Source organism: Sphaerodactylus townsendi, linkage group LG01 (assembly GCF_021028975.2).
Source record: "Sphaerodactylus townsendi isolate TG3544 linkage group LG01, MPM_Stown_v2.3, whole genome shotgun sequence".
Classification (NCBI taxonomy): domain Eukaryota; kingdom Metazoa; phylum Chordata; class Lepidosauria; order Squamata; family Sphaerodactylidae; genus Sphaerodactylus; species Sphaerodactylus townsendi.
The window spans coordinates 109,990,881-110,003,909 of NC_059425.1; positions in this window are offsets into that span (position 1 = coordinate 109,990,881).

Here is a 13,029-nt window from a genome sequence, read left to right on the forward strand (position 1 = left end):
TTATTCCTTAACAGTTCATAAATTTCAACATAATTTATTATATCGTTTAAAAGTGTTGTTAATTATATACACTGACTATAAATATAAAGAGTGTGTGGGGGGGTTATAATATATAGGGGGCACCCAATTTAAATACCTAGGGTCCCTGGTCTCCATAGACAGCGACACAATGCCAGACATATGGTCACGAATAAATGAAGCATGGTTGAAATGGCGGCAAACTACTGGCATTCTTTGTGACTCTAAAATGCCTGAAAAAATCAAGGCTAAGATCTGCACTACAGTTGTTCACACAGTAGCCCTCTATGGGGCAGAGTGCTGGCCAGCAACAAAGAAACACGAACAAGCCCTGAACACAAAGGAAATGAAAATGCTGAGATGGGCACTTGGCCTGACACTTCTTGACCATGTGCCAAATGATGACATCTGCGAAAGACTAGGAATAAAAGCAATTAGCAAGAAAATGCAGGAAGCCGGACTACGGTGGTATGGCCATGGCATCAGAAGAGAACCAACATCAGTAGCTCAAACAGCACTACATTTGCAAACAGCAGGATGACGACCACATGGACGGCCAAAGAAAAGATGGATGAGCACCATCAATAAGACATGTGTGCTGCCAACCTGAGCCCTGTGGATGCACAAAACAGAGACCTGTGGAAGTGACAGTCACACTGCTAACCCCTCCTCTGGGAAAATAGCCTAGAAAGAAGAATATACGGGGGGCATCATTTTGTACTTTTGCCTCCCTTCAAAAAAAATGTAGATATGCCTTGTTTAAAAGATAAGCTTCTTGCTTTATAAGTGAATTCAAATAACATTTAGTCTCTAAAATTTATGATGAACTCACCCAGAGTATCTGTTACCGAAATGAGAATACAACCAGTATAACAGCATCATAAACATAGAAGACAAACTGGATTATCCTTTTACTCTGACAATGCTCACTTCAATATTGATACAAACTATGTATTTGTAAGTTGGTATCTGATATTTCTACAGCAATATATTGAATCTGATATGTGCATATAATGTCCACAGAAACAAGAAGTGCAAAAATTATTGATTTCATATATTGTCACTGGTACTTACAGGGAAGATATATAAACTAAGCTATCTATTCATCCCAGTGTAATTTATTATACAATATAACTTTTATTAGGCATATCATGTGTGTATACATTGTTTTTCAAATGTAAAATCAGGTACTGAGACATAAAATTATCCAATAAGAAAAGAGAAACAGTTTATAAAATAAGCTGTTAAATCTTTAAATAATTACAATCAAACTAAGTAAAAATCCAAGCAGGTAGAAAGCTGTCCCCCTTCTTTTCCTGCTTCAGCTAAAAAAGCGGCAACTTTGTTAGTCATTTCAAGAGATAGGTCATTCAATAAATAAAGCAAGTGCCATTTATTTCTGTTCCTATCACCTCTTATGTTACTATTTATTAACCTTCTTTGTGTAGTGGCCATCTTATTAATTGAAAACTGATGGGCATAATTTTAGGCATCACTTCCTAATCACTATTAGAAACATTGTTTTTATGATAAAAAAAGCTGAGCTATATAGTCAGTGAGGGACACTGCAACAAAAGATAAGCACACTTTTAAAAAAATCCCATGTTAGTATTCAGGACAAATTAAATCCAACCAGTTTAATCCCTTTTGATTTCAATAGGATTCAAGCACAACTCACTGTAGTTGAATTGGGCTGCTTGGTAGATACTGTGAAATATTACTACACCAATTAGTAGGTTGGCTTCACCAGAGGAATTCCATGAATGGAAGGGAGGAGTTTTTGCCTGTTGTCACCTTCAGCTAAGCCCAATTGCATGCTTGTGCTGTTCCTGGCAGTTCATTCTCCAGGAGCACAATTTAGTTGGGCCTGTGGCAGGGTGTGGCAGGAATGGAAGGTGAAAAAGTTATACTCTACTGACAGAAATCTCTTCTGTTGACAGAAGGTCTCTACTGAATCTGAGCAGTTATTTCTAAGCATAATTTTACAAAAGTTTATGTGTTTAATAATTACTAATTAAAACATTTCATGACAATTCCCCTGGTGGCAATTTAAATCAAAGTCATTTTTCCCACATAAAATCACAAATCCACCCAATCTTATAAGAGACAGGTCATTCAATAAATAATAATAATCTTATAAAAATCTTATAACAATCTTATTTGGGTGAAAAGGAGGGGTGTATAATTTGGGGCCAACATATTTCACAAAAATATCCATATTGGCTTCAGTTGTAAGCTCAGTGGAATATCTTGGTCTTACATGCTCTGTGTAATTGATATCTCACAGAACCCAGTAATGAGTTCCACCAAGTGGGAGCCAGGGCTGTAAAGGCTCTGTCTGTAGTGGAAGCCAGCCATATGCCCTTGGGGACAGAAGAGTGCTGTTGGAAGACTAAAGAGCAGTGGTGGGATTCAGCGCGTTCGCACTGGTTCAGGTGAACCGGTTGCTAAAAGCGGCCCACTGGATGCTCCTCACCATGGCTGCCCAGTGAAAGAAGCCTGGCCTGTTCAATGGCCGGCCAGGTGACATGCGGGCCAAGCTGCAGTCGCCGCCCTCCCTCAGCAGCCAGGTAAGTGGCCAGCAGGAGTGCACAGGGTGTGTGTGTGTGAACCAATAGTTAAATAATTAAAATCCCACCAATGTCAGAGAGTCCACTATGAGCAGTATAGGGAGATGCAGTTCCTAAGATACAATAGTCTGCTTAGGGTCTTGAAGGTTCATATCAATACCTTGAAAATGATCAGGAATTTAATTGGTAACCACTGCAGCCTGCAGAGGGCAGGTATTACGTGCTCCCTCACTGCAGTCCCAGTGAGTACTCTTGCCGCCACATTCTGGACCAATTGCAGTTTCCAGAGCAGTCTCAAGGGCAGGCCAGCATAGAACAAGTCACGGTCATCTAGTCTGGAGGTGACTGTCTCATAGATCACAGTGGAAAAGTCAGAGCAGGACAGATGGGGGCCAACTGCTTAGCCTGATGGAGTTGGGAAAAGGCCAATTTGGCTGTATGAGTGACCTTGACTTCTATGACAAGGAGGATCTCATGATCACACCAAGGCTTTTGGTTGAGGAGGCAGTTGTAAAAGCCTCACCGTCCACAACTGGCAGCTAGAACCCCTGCTCCAGCACATTACCAGCCACAGGACCTCCATCGTCATTGGATTTAGTTTCAGCCTGTTCTGATGCAACCATTCTCTCATAGCCTCCAAACACTGGGCCAAAACATCCAGGGCAGCAGCCGGTTGGCCCTCCGTTGACTGAAGAAGCTGGATGTCATCACCAGCATATTGGTGGCAACCCAACCCAAACCTCCAAACCAGCTGTCACATATAGATATTAATTAACATCAACATTTCCTGTCCTTTTGATAGGGGCTTAAAGTGTGGAAATGAACTGCAAAAGTTTTTAATGGCTTGGAAGTAAATAACATCACATGAAATCTCTTTTAGAGGGACAAGACATATTTTTTTATCCAGAACTGTTCCAGATAATAAATTTATCATCCAGCAATTTCAGTTTGATAGATGTAATGAATTCAGTTCTTGTTCCAAAGATCAGAGAAACATGGCTTGACCTTTAAAAATTAGTGCTGACAAATATCCAAAACTAATCATTTTGAGAATGCTGCTTGCGTATTCGCATCTAATCTAAATACATCACATTAATTCAGTTATTATGTTACTATGTGATCCTCATTTTAAAAACAAAAGCGGTTTTGTAAATAGGCTTTCTGTGTACGTAAGCAAGCAAGTAATCTGGTTTAGGTGTTTTAGCTGTTCACTAAGTTCCAAGTTTGAAGCTCACCAAGTATGTACACGTATCTGCTAATTATGTAATTAGTAAAACAACTGCTGGTTCCAGTAAGTAAATTTGTGTAGAACCAAAACATCAGGAGCAAGTTAAGTTTTAGAAGCAATTTTTTAAAAAAAGATCGTTAAAGTCATGTTCAAGATAACAGAGGTAAAGAACTTTCAAGAATCTTTTCTTTTTCAAGAGCCTGACTATAAATCCTTGCTAGACTCTTTAACGGGCCTATCTATAATGTCCTCCTCAGAAACATCATGAGGACTTCTAGTAAGATGTGCCCTGCAAATTCCAAGGTCAGAATTCAATTCCCTAGTACACAGGGACTTGATTTTGACTTGAGGTATAGTTCATGAGGGGATGGGGCTTCAGAATCCCCCCAACACAGACACTTTAACAACCTCCTACTCCCATAGCAATCAAATGGACCATTACAAACATCTTCCAGGACCAAGCTTTGAGTGCCCCCACCATCTGGATGTGTGACAACCCAAGGAAAAACTGTCTTGGTTATGGCACCAAAATTAAAGAATTCTCTCTCCAGGGAGATTTATCTATCCCACCCCACCCCTCACTCAATCACTGTCTTCCAACAGCAGGTGAAGAGTTTTCCTTTTTGTCTGGCATACCCTCAGTGTCCTTTCCTCCTCATTTGGTTTTATGTGTATGAGTGCACGTGCACGCATGCACGCAATATCTATAAATGATTCCCACATTATCCTGTGCACTGCTTCATAAGCGCTGAATTGTGTCCAGGCTACCGTTTCCATGGTTGTAAAGACTTCCACCCATGGAATGCAATTGGGATTATTGACTGCAGCCTTAAAGTCAAAACACCCTAAATTGATGATTTTGAACAAATATAATTTTGGTAGTGGTTTGATTTTAGAATCTTGTAAAAGAAATATTTTTAAATACCACATAGTGCTGTTTTTCCTACTCCAAATTTGTCTACCATTTTAATCTCAGTATAATTCCTAAAATAAGTGTTTCTATTTTTAGTGAACATAGACTTCCTAGGAGGCCAACTTGAGGAAGAATGTTTTCCTCATCTTTCTATAACATTTCTGCCATTGCTCTAAACAATTCCAACTTGATGTTGAAACCAAATGTAGACAAATTCTTTGGAAAATAAAAGACCTCTAAGGAAAAACAGTGAAAGATTCCCTGGGCAAATCAGCCATTAAAAGTATATGAACAAAAAAATTATTTTATTTCCAACTCACATCCCAGATGTTGTGTCTAAATTCCTAAGAACTGCTTCATACGTTTTGAGCCCTGAGGAATGCTGGCATTAGAAGGCAGAAACATGTCTGCAATACCGTGGAGCAAGGAATGTAGTGTCTGTTGGCAACCATAAGGCATTAGAGATGTTGCAAGCAGAAATAAGAACAAACATCTTCTTTCTGGATTGTACCACCTTAGAATGAGGTGGGATCACTTGTCTAAAAATCCCTTAAGTCTTATTTATTTATTTATTTATAATGAGATTTATAATTTTTCCTATGAAAGAAAGATGGGATATATTGGCTTGGAATCCCCAGAGTGGTTCCACAGATGGAAAACTTTTGGCCTGCAGTGATGACCCAGGTTCAAATACTATTCAGTCATAAAGCTCACTGGGATGGCCTTACTCTCACTCAGGGTTGCTATGAAGATGAGAAGGTGAAAATTCTGAGCTCCTTGGAGAACAGGAAGGATAAAAATGAGCTATATAGAGAACATGGTACGAGTCTGAGAGAAGATGGTGCTACATCATTTCTTGGAAGTCTGCTCAGTCAGGTCTTGCTAATTCACACAATATCTATGAATATCCAACGTAGCTTTTTCCTTTCTATATGTCATATTAGTACTTCGGGGGAGGGCGGCCTATAAATTTAAAGTAATAAACAAACAAACAAACAAATAAATAAAAGCCCTGAAAAATAAAAAAGTGTTGTTTTTTCCTTTTTTAGGAAGGTGTCTTCAAAGCTACAAAGACACAATATGAGATTTGGCAATGTGCACGTATTTTGAGTCTTCATAACGTCAGAGACACGTCCCACACAAAAAAATGACATAAGCACTGAATCAGCAATGAAAACTAACTTTATTCATGTTCTTTTTAGACTACAATTGCAAGCAGATAAGCTGCACACAGAGGAAGCCTCCGTGGGAAACTTCTGCAAATGGTGGGAAGCACAGAGAGTCCCGCAGCAGCCAAAATAGCTGGCAAAAGCTGCAGCAAAAATGAACGTTCCTAACAGGAGAAATAAAACATTTACTGCTGTCTGCACAGCAAGCAGGAAATGTTTTCAAAGTGATTTCAGGAAAAAAGTCACTAGTTTAGCATTTTCAAAATAAAATGCTTGCAACAAATATAAAACATCTTCCAAATGTTTTTTTTGGGGGGGGGGGGGCTGTGCAAAATACCACCCCAAAACACTTGTTTAATGTCCTGAAGAGATATTTATTTGTGTTGTGCAGAATGGGACATTGTTTTTTTTTCACTTTCTATTAAGTATAATAAGAAATCTCTTTTCAAATGTTCAGTTTTAGCATTCCAACCACATGTAACTGGCATGCATACAAAGGGACATAGCTGTCCAAAATGGCACCCAGTGCAAGCACTATGGCTAGCCCTGCCTCCAAGCTCCATGTGAACCTTGGTAGAGGTAGAGCTTGGGATGGGGAGCCAGCAGTATAATGCTGGAGCCATTCAGACCCAGCACTCAATTCAACTTTCCACCCAGCCAGGTTGAGCCCAGCATCAAACTAAGTGCTGGATCTGATTGGCTGTAGCTTTAATTGCTGACTCCACCCCTAAGCTCCATCTGATCAGAGATGGAGCTTGGAGGTGGAGCCGGCAGTATAAAGCTGCAGCTAGTTTGACCGAATTCTCAGTTCAGTGATGGGCTCAGCATGGCTGAGTCAAGCTTTAAACACCTACAGTTTAAACCTGGCCTTGGCCAAGCCAAGCCCAGTCTTGAAGAAGCATACCCTGCCACTGAATTCCATGTAGATTTGGGGTGTAGGGCGAGCCCAGTTGAATGCCAGATGGGTTCAGTGTCCAACTGCTTGCCTGCCTCCAAACTCCACATGATGTTTGGGAGCAGATGCAGTTGCTCCCAGAGGCTGTGGGGCACAGGCTGGAGCCACTTAAGGGGCATGTGCCCAGGGCACATGCTCTGCCTTGCCTCACCCTAGATATGCCTCTGTGCATACTACTCACAATCCATTCAATACACCTGGTAGCCATTTTGTCTCAAAGGGGGCAATGTGCATATTTTCCTTGCACATACACTTTTGGTATGTGTGAACATATTCCATCATAAATCTGAACTTCTGTTCACAAGTACTGAAAAGACATGGAGAATACAAATAATGTTCCTTTCCCCACCAAATGTATTGATAATGCAGTTTCCTACTGTGCATAGTTGGATTACAATTTCTGAACAGGGCTGGGGAGGCTGAAATTGGGAAGCACAAACATTTGTAAAAGATAACTGATGAATGGAAGTAATTAAATTCTAATTACCTCAAGGCAAAATTTTGCATCTACTTTTAGAACTAACCCCATTGCTGGGTTTAAAAACTATTCAATTACTTTAACTTTTTTTATGCTTCCCTGCCTAATTTCCTTTCTGTCTGTGGTAAAAGGGCCATGAACCACATGAGATGACTGATCCCCCCAATATTTTCAGCACAATTTGGTAACTATATTAATATTATATTCACACATTACATCATCCACTGGCATGGCATACAAAGAACGATCAATTTTTTGTAAATGTGAAAGACAGCATATAAATATTCTAATAGTAACAGTGATGGTGACAATAGTTTGATAGTAGTGGGATTAGCAATAAAAATAATATGATTAGCTTTTACTTTTGTGGTGATTTGATCATAGACATTTTCATCTACAGTCAGACTTTGTATGATCTGAGTTCTTTGTGGTGGACATTCAAAAATTAAGCCAGACCACAGAGGTTTATTGTGTAATAAACCACCCATTTCACTCATCTTACTGATGGCTAATATTATAAGAATGTAAGAAGTTATAAGAATGTAAGAGGAGGCACGCTGGAGCAGACAAGGACTCATTAACTCCAGCATTCTTTTCACAATGGCCAACCAGCTGCCACTGGGAAGCCCGCAAAAGGCATGAGTGCAACAGCATCCTTCGCCCATGCTCTTCAGCAAGTGATAGAAAGAGGCATATTGTATCTAGTACTGATATCTAATAGGACTACTAACTGAAATGACTAGTAGCCACTGATAGCCCAGCCTCCATGATTTGTCCACTCCACTTTTAAAGTATTCCAAGATGGCAGCTGTGAAGGTTATCATGTTATATTTTCCATTAAAAAAACTTCGGGCGAGGACACAATTTGGTCATTAATGTTCAGCTTACTAATGAAGAATGGAAAAATCAAAACAAACATTTGAAGATAACTTACATCAAGTCAGTCCCATGTTCTAGCAAGCTATGGCTGTTTTCGCACAGCCAGGGGCAGCGGCATTCCACTGGCTTAAATGAAGGCGGTGGGGCATCGGGACTGCTCATAAGATCCCATGCTGGCAGCTCTGATGCCGCCGCTGCTCGCAGGGGCAGCTCCGCACGGAGCTGCCCAGGGTGTGTGCAAGAGACTTACCTTGCTGTCCTGTTCAGCTCTGAGCGGCTGCACAGACACATCCATGCTGTCCTCTGACCCCCGGGAATCAGAGGGCAGCGTGGGCGTGTCTTTGCAAGTGCCCAGAGCTGAACACGACAGCAAGGGAAGTCCCTTGCACACACCAGAGTGGCCGAAAGCGGCGCCCTCATGCCGGTGCCAGCCCGAAGGCGCCGCTTTGCAAAAACCTTGCTTGTTGAGTGAGGTTTAAAGCAGCGCCTCCTGTGCGAACAGCACCCTAGGGACAGCGTTTTTTCCGTCCCTAGGGCGCTGTTATTTGGCCATGTGAAAATGGCCATAGTATTGCCTGTGCCAATGAATTTAATTTAATTTAACTTCATTCCTCAATTTATAAACCACGCTTTCCTGATGAGCAAGCTGCTCTACGTATTTTCAAGCAGAGAATGTTCTTTGATTATATATTTAACAGAGGCACTAGGACTGAAGCTGGGATGGTTTGTAAACAAAGTGCTCTTCTTCTGAGCCAAGGACCCTCCCTGGGGTAATTCAAAACGTGACAACTTTTGCTCAGGTCAAATGTGATTAGCCAATGTGGATAGGAGCATGCTAGGCCCTTGCCCATCTCCTATAGATATTTTTCTGATTGTGGAAACACATTGGTACATGTTTGTTCAGGTATATATTGTTAATGTGATATACACATCATTTCCTGTTATATTACCGGTAATGACTTTGGACACGAAGAAATGCAGAATACTGGAAACTTATCTGAATTTATTCCTAAGCCTGCAGAGACTTTTTTTGAGCATAGCACTATAACAGAAAAAACAACAAACAATAGCAATTCTGTATTCAAAATGGGATTGTATCTCATATTACTTTTGAAATTGGAGGGGGAAAGGAGGACCATTTCCAAATGGACAGTGTCAGTTCCAGCTTTCAGCCTCAAAAATAGCCTTTTGGATGAGTTATATTCTTCTGAGAGGTGAATAAGCCGTTTCACCAAGACGGGCGGGCGATAAACGGGTTGGTCGGCGCTTCTTCCTCAAATAATTGAAGACGCCGGGACTGGTCCGCGACGGACGGTCCCGGGAAGAGGCGGGCAGCTTCATGCGCCGCTGAGCGCCAGTGCTCGATTTATTCGGCTTAGCCCTGTCGCCTCCGGCGCGTCGCTGAGGCCTGGGGACACGCCCCCTGGCCCTGCGCGCCTGCTCGAGCGGCGCAGGGTAGGGGGGCGTGTCCCCTAGCTCCTCGAGACGCTTCGGAGGCCTGGGGACAAGGTGAGTGCCGGGTGGGGGAGGCGGCATGAAGCCGCTGCCGTTCGCTCGACAGCCGCTTCATGCCGGCGTTTCCCCAAAAAGAGCGCTGGGAAGCGCTCTGGGGAAACGCCGGCTTCAGGCCGGCCGGGCGGCGCGAGGGCGGTGCGGCTGCATTGCAGCTGCGCCCCCCGTGCGAATGGCGGCCTGGAGATGGTGTTTTTACCGTCTCCAGGCCGCCATGATTTGCCCGTGCGGAAACGGCCACAGATTTATAAAGAAATGCTGACAGATGTTGGAACCTTACTGTGTAAGTGGGAGTCCTGATGATAAAAATAATAATAGTTCTGTTTAGTATTGATCCATTAAATGTTCCAAGCAATGAAGATTGTAGTTTTTCATTTAGAATCAAGATGAAAGAGGGGTAGGGAGGGATTACAGGCACATTATGGGTCTCTGAGGAGTACAGCAAAGGTTTATGGGATAGATTCAGCCTAAAGCTCTCTTGATGTCAAGTACTACTTTTAAAAAACTAAACTTTTGTTAAACATCCAGGCAATAATTAAAGGAAAGAAAATGAAACTTTAGCAAACATTTCCAAACAGATTTTCAAACAGCCACAAGATAGCAATGATAATCAACCCCAAAAACCAACTAAAGGCCGTATATCATAGACCAAGGAGGGAAACAATTAAAACTATCTCATTATGTTTAAATGGTGTTTACTAAGGATTTTAAAAATGCCCAGTGAAAGTACCAAGGGCATTCAAGAGCCAGGGGCAACCCCTTGAAAGTTCTTTGAATCCATCTACCTTACCTGAGAAGATGGCAGGTGGCCAAGAAGGAAGGGCTGGTATAGAGATACAAGAGTCCATCCAGGCAGGGATACAGAGTAGCTGGTGGTCCTTTAAATCTTATTCTGTTCAGCAGATGGAATCATACCGCCTCATTTTCATGATTCATTTATATGATTTTTCCATTATATCTATGCTAGAAACTATGGATTGATTTATGTGTTGCAAAATCTACACTGAAAGTATTGTACAGCAAATAACTTAGAATCTAATCAGTTGTGAGGATCTCACACAGTTCTTTTACTGCATACATATGTAATACACATGCAGGGGCAAACCAACAATGGGACAAGGAAGGGCCTTTGCCCTGGATGCTAGTTGCTTGGGGGTACCCCAGCTGTTGCCCCCACTGCCACTGCAAAAAAAGCCTCTAGTTGCTTTAAAATTAAGTTTAATTTACTTTTAGGTGAGCTTGGGCTGTGGTTGGAAGGAGACTGGGGGCAGGGGCAGGCCAGGGAGGGCACTCTTTCCCTGGCCTTGTTCTTGGCCCTAGTCTCGTCCCAGCCACCACTTGCCCCGAAGTAAATTAATCTTAATTGTAAAGCAATCAGAGGCTTTTTTTCAGCAGTAGTAGGGGAAGTGAATGTAGGCCGCGTTTCTCCTGCACGGAACAGAAATTATGTTCACCGAGCAATTTCATTAAGCTACTCTCAAGCAATTTCATGAAGCTACTCTCAAGCATTAGAACATAAGAACTGTGCTACTGAATGTGCCACTGTGTTGTTTTAAACGTTATTCATCTCTTGGTTACTAGGAGAAAATATGCACCAGAGTGTCACCTCAATTAATGATATTTAGCCTTCTCTCAGAACCATGGCTCCTCTATGTCTCCTCAGAAGGAGGTGTGAGGTATCTGTCTAACTATGGATGCTCTCATCCTCTGATGAAGATCTTGAAATACATCAGGAACTGAGAATTCTCAATAAAATAACAGGGCAGATTATTGGCTTTGCACCTGAAAAAGTGGGATCTGGCTCACAAAAGTTTATGCCTCAATAAATAACTAGACTTTAAGGCAGTGATTCCCAACATGGTGCCGAGGAATGCCATAGTATGTGCCAACATGGTTCCTGACACCCATTTCATTTGTGTGTCTTGGACATAGAGTTCAAAGAATCTTGAATGGAATAGAAAATAAACAGAGAGCTTCAGGCTACTTTCTACCTGCTGACTGACAAGCAAAGCACTGAGCTCATTCCAGGGAGGCATGCCACCAGTGGTGGGATTCAAATAATTTAACAACCGGTTCCGGTGGTGGGATTCAAATAATTTAACAACTGGTTGTTTACAATTGGTTCTGCTGAAGTGGTACGAACCTTCTGAATCCCACCACTGCATGCCACCACTGTGAACCCTCAGCTCAGGTGAAATTTTTTTAATGTCTCTGGGGCCTGACCAAGTGGTCATAAAGGATGAAAACTCTCCTTTTCAATGTTCCCCATGGCAGATATTTTCTGATTGCCACCCATGGCAGACATTTTGCAGTGGATCCCCCTTCTCTTTTTCAAAATCCCAAAACTGTAGAACTTGGTGAGATCAGGGGACCCTGCTTTACAATGGTTTTGTATTACTTCTTTTGCTTTCTTTTGTTGCTTTGGGTCTTTGTATACTTTTTCTACCAACTTTTACCATGTCATGATGCTTGATGTACTTTACAGGTGCCTCCAATTGGAATGTGGTGCAACGATCTTAAATGAATGCAATGTGAATGAAAGAGAACATCGTGAAGGTAAACACAGGGTCATTCTTATTATTTCCATGCTTGTGGTTTGAAAGTGGATTGATAGTGCATTATTCTGCATGTGCGGAAGGGGCCAATGTAAAAAGGTTTACACCATTTTCAAACCATTTTCACACCACTGTTTTTGGCCCATGTGGAATCCACCTAGGTCACTGGCCCATGTGGAATCTGCATTTCTATCATTGAAAGTTTATTAACCACATTAGTCATAACTGTGCTTTGGCATACATATGTCTTTATTTAATTAAAAACCTTTCTACACAGTGGGATATCCAAGACATTGAATCAAAAACATTAGAACAACTTTGAAAACACACACATATAACAAAACACATAAATGGGAAGAAGTGTCTGTGAGGGAATGCCTAACAAAACAGAAGTCTTCATCCACTGGCACAAGAAAATGGTAGATGACAAGTGAATCTCCCTATGGTAGGAATTTCATAATTTTGCTGTCATGACTAAGAAGACAATTTCTTGGGTAGCCACCAGTCTGAATGTGAGCAACCTGATTTTATCCTGGCTTATATCCTGCTAATGCTTTTACAAACTTCCCAACAACTGTGACATCAATCCAGAAAAACATGATGAAACTGGCAATTTTTGAGACAAACAAGGGCTTGAGTGATCATAGAATTATAGAGTTGGAAGAGACCACAAGGGCTATCAAGTCCAACCCCCTGCCATGCAGGAACACACAATCAAAGCTCTCCTGACATATGTTCATCCAGCCTCTGTT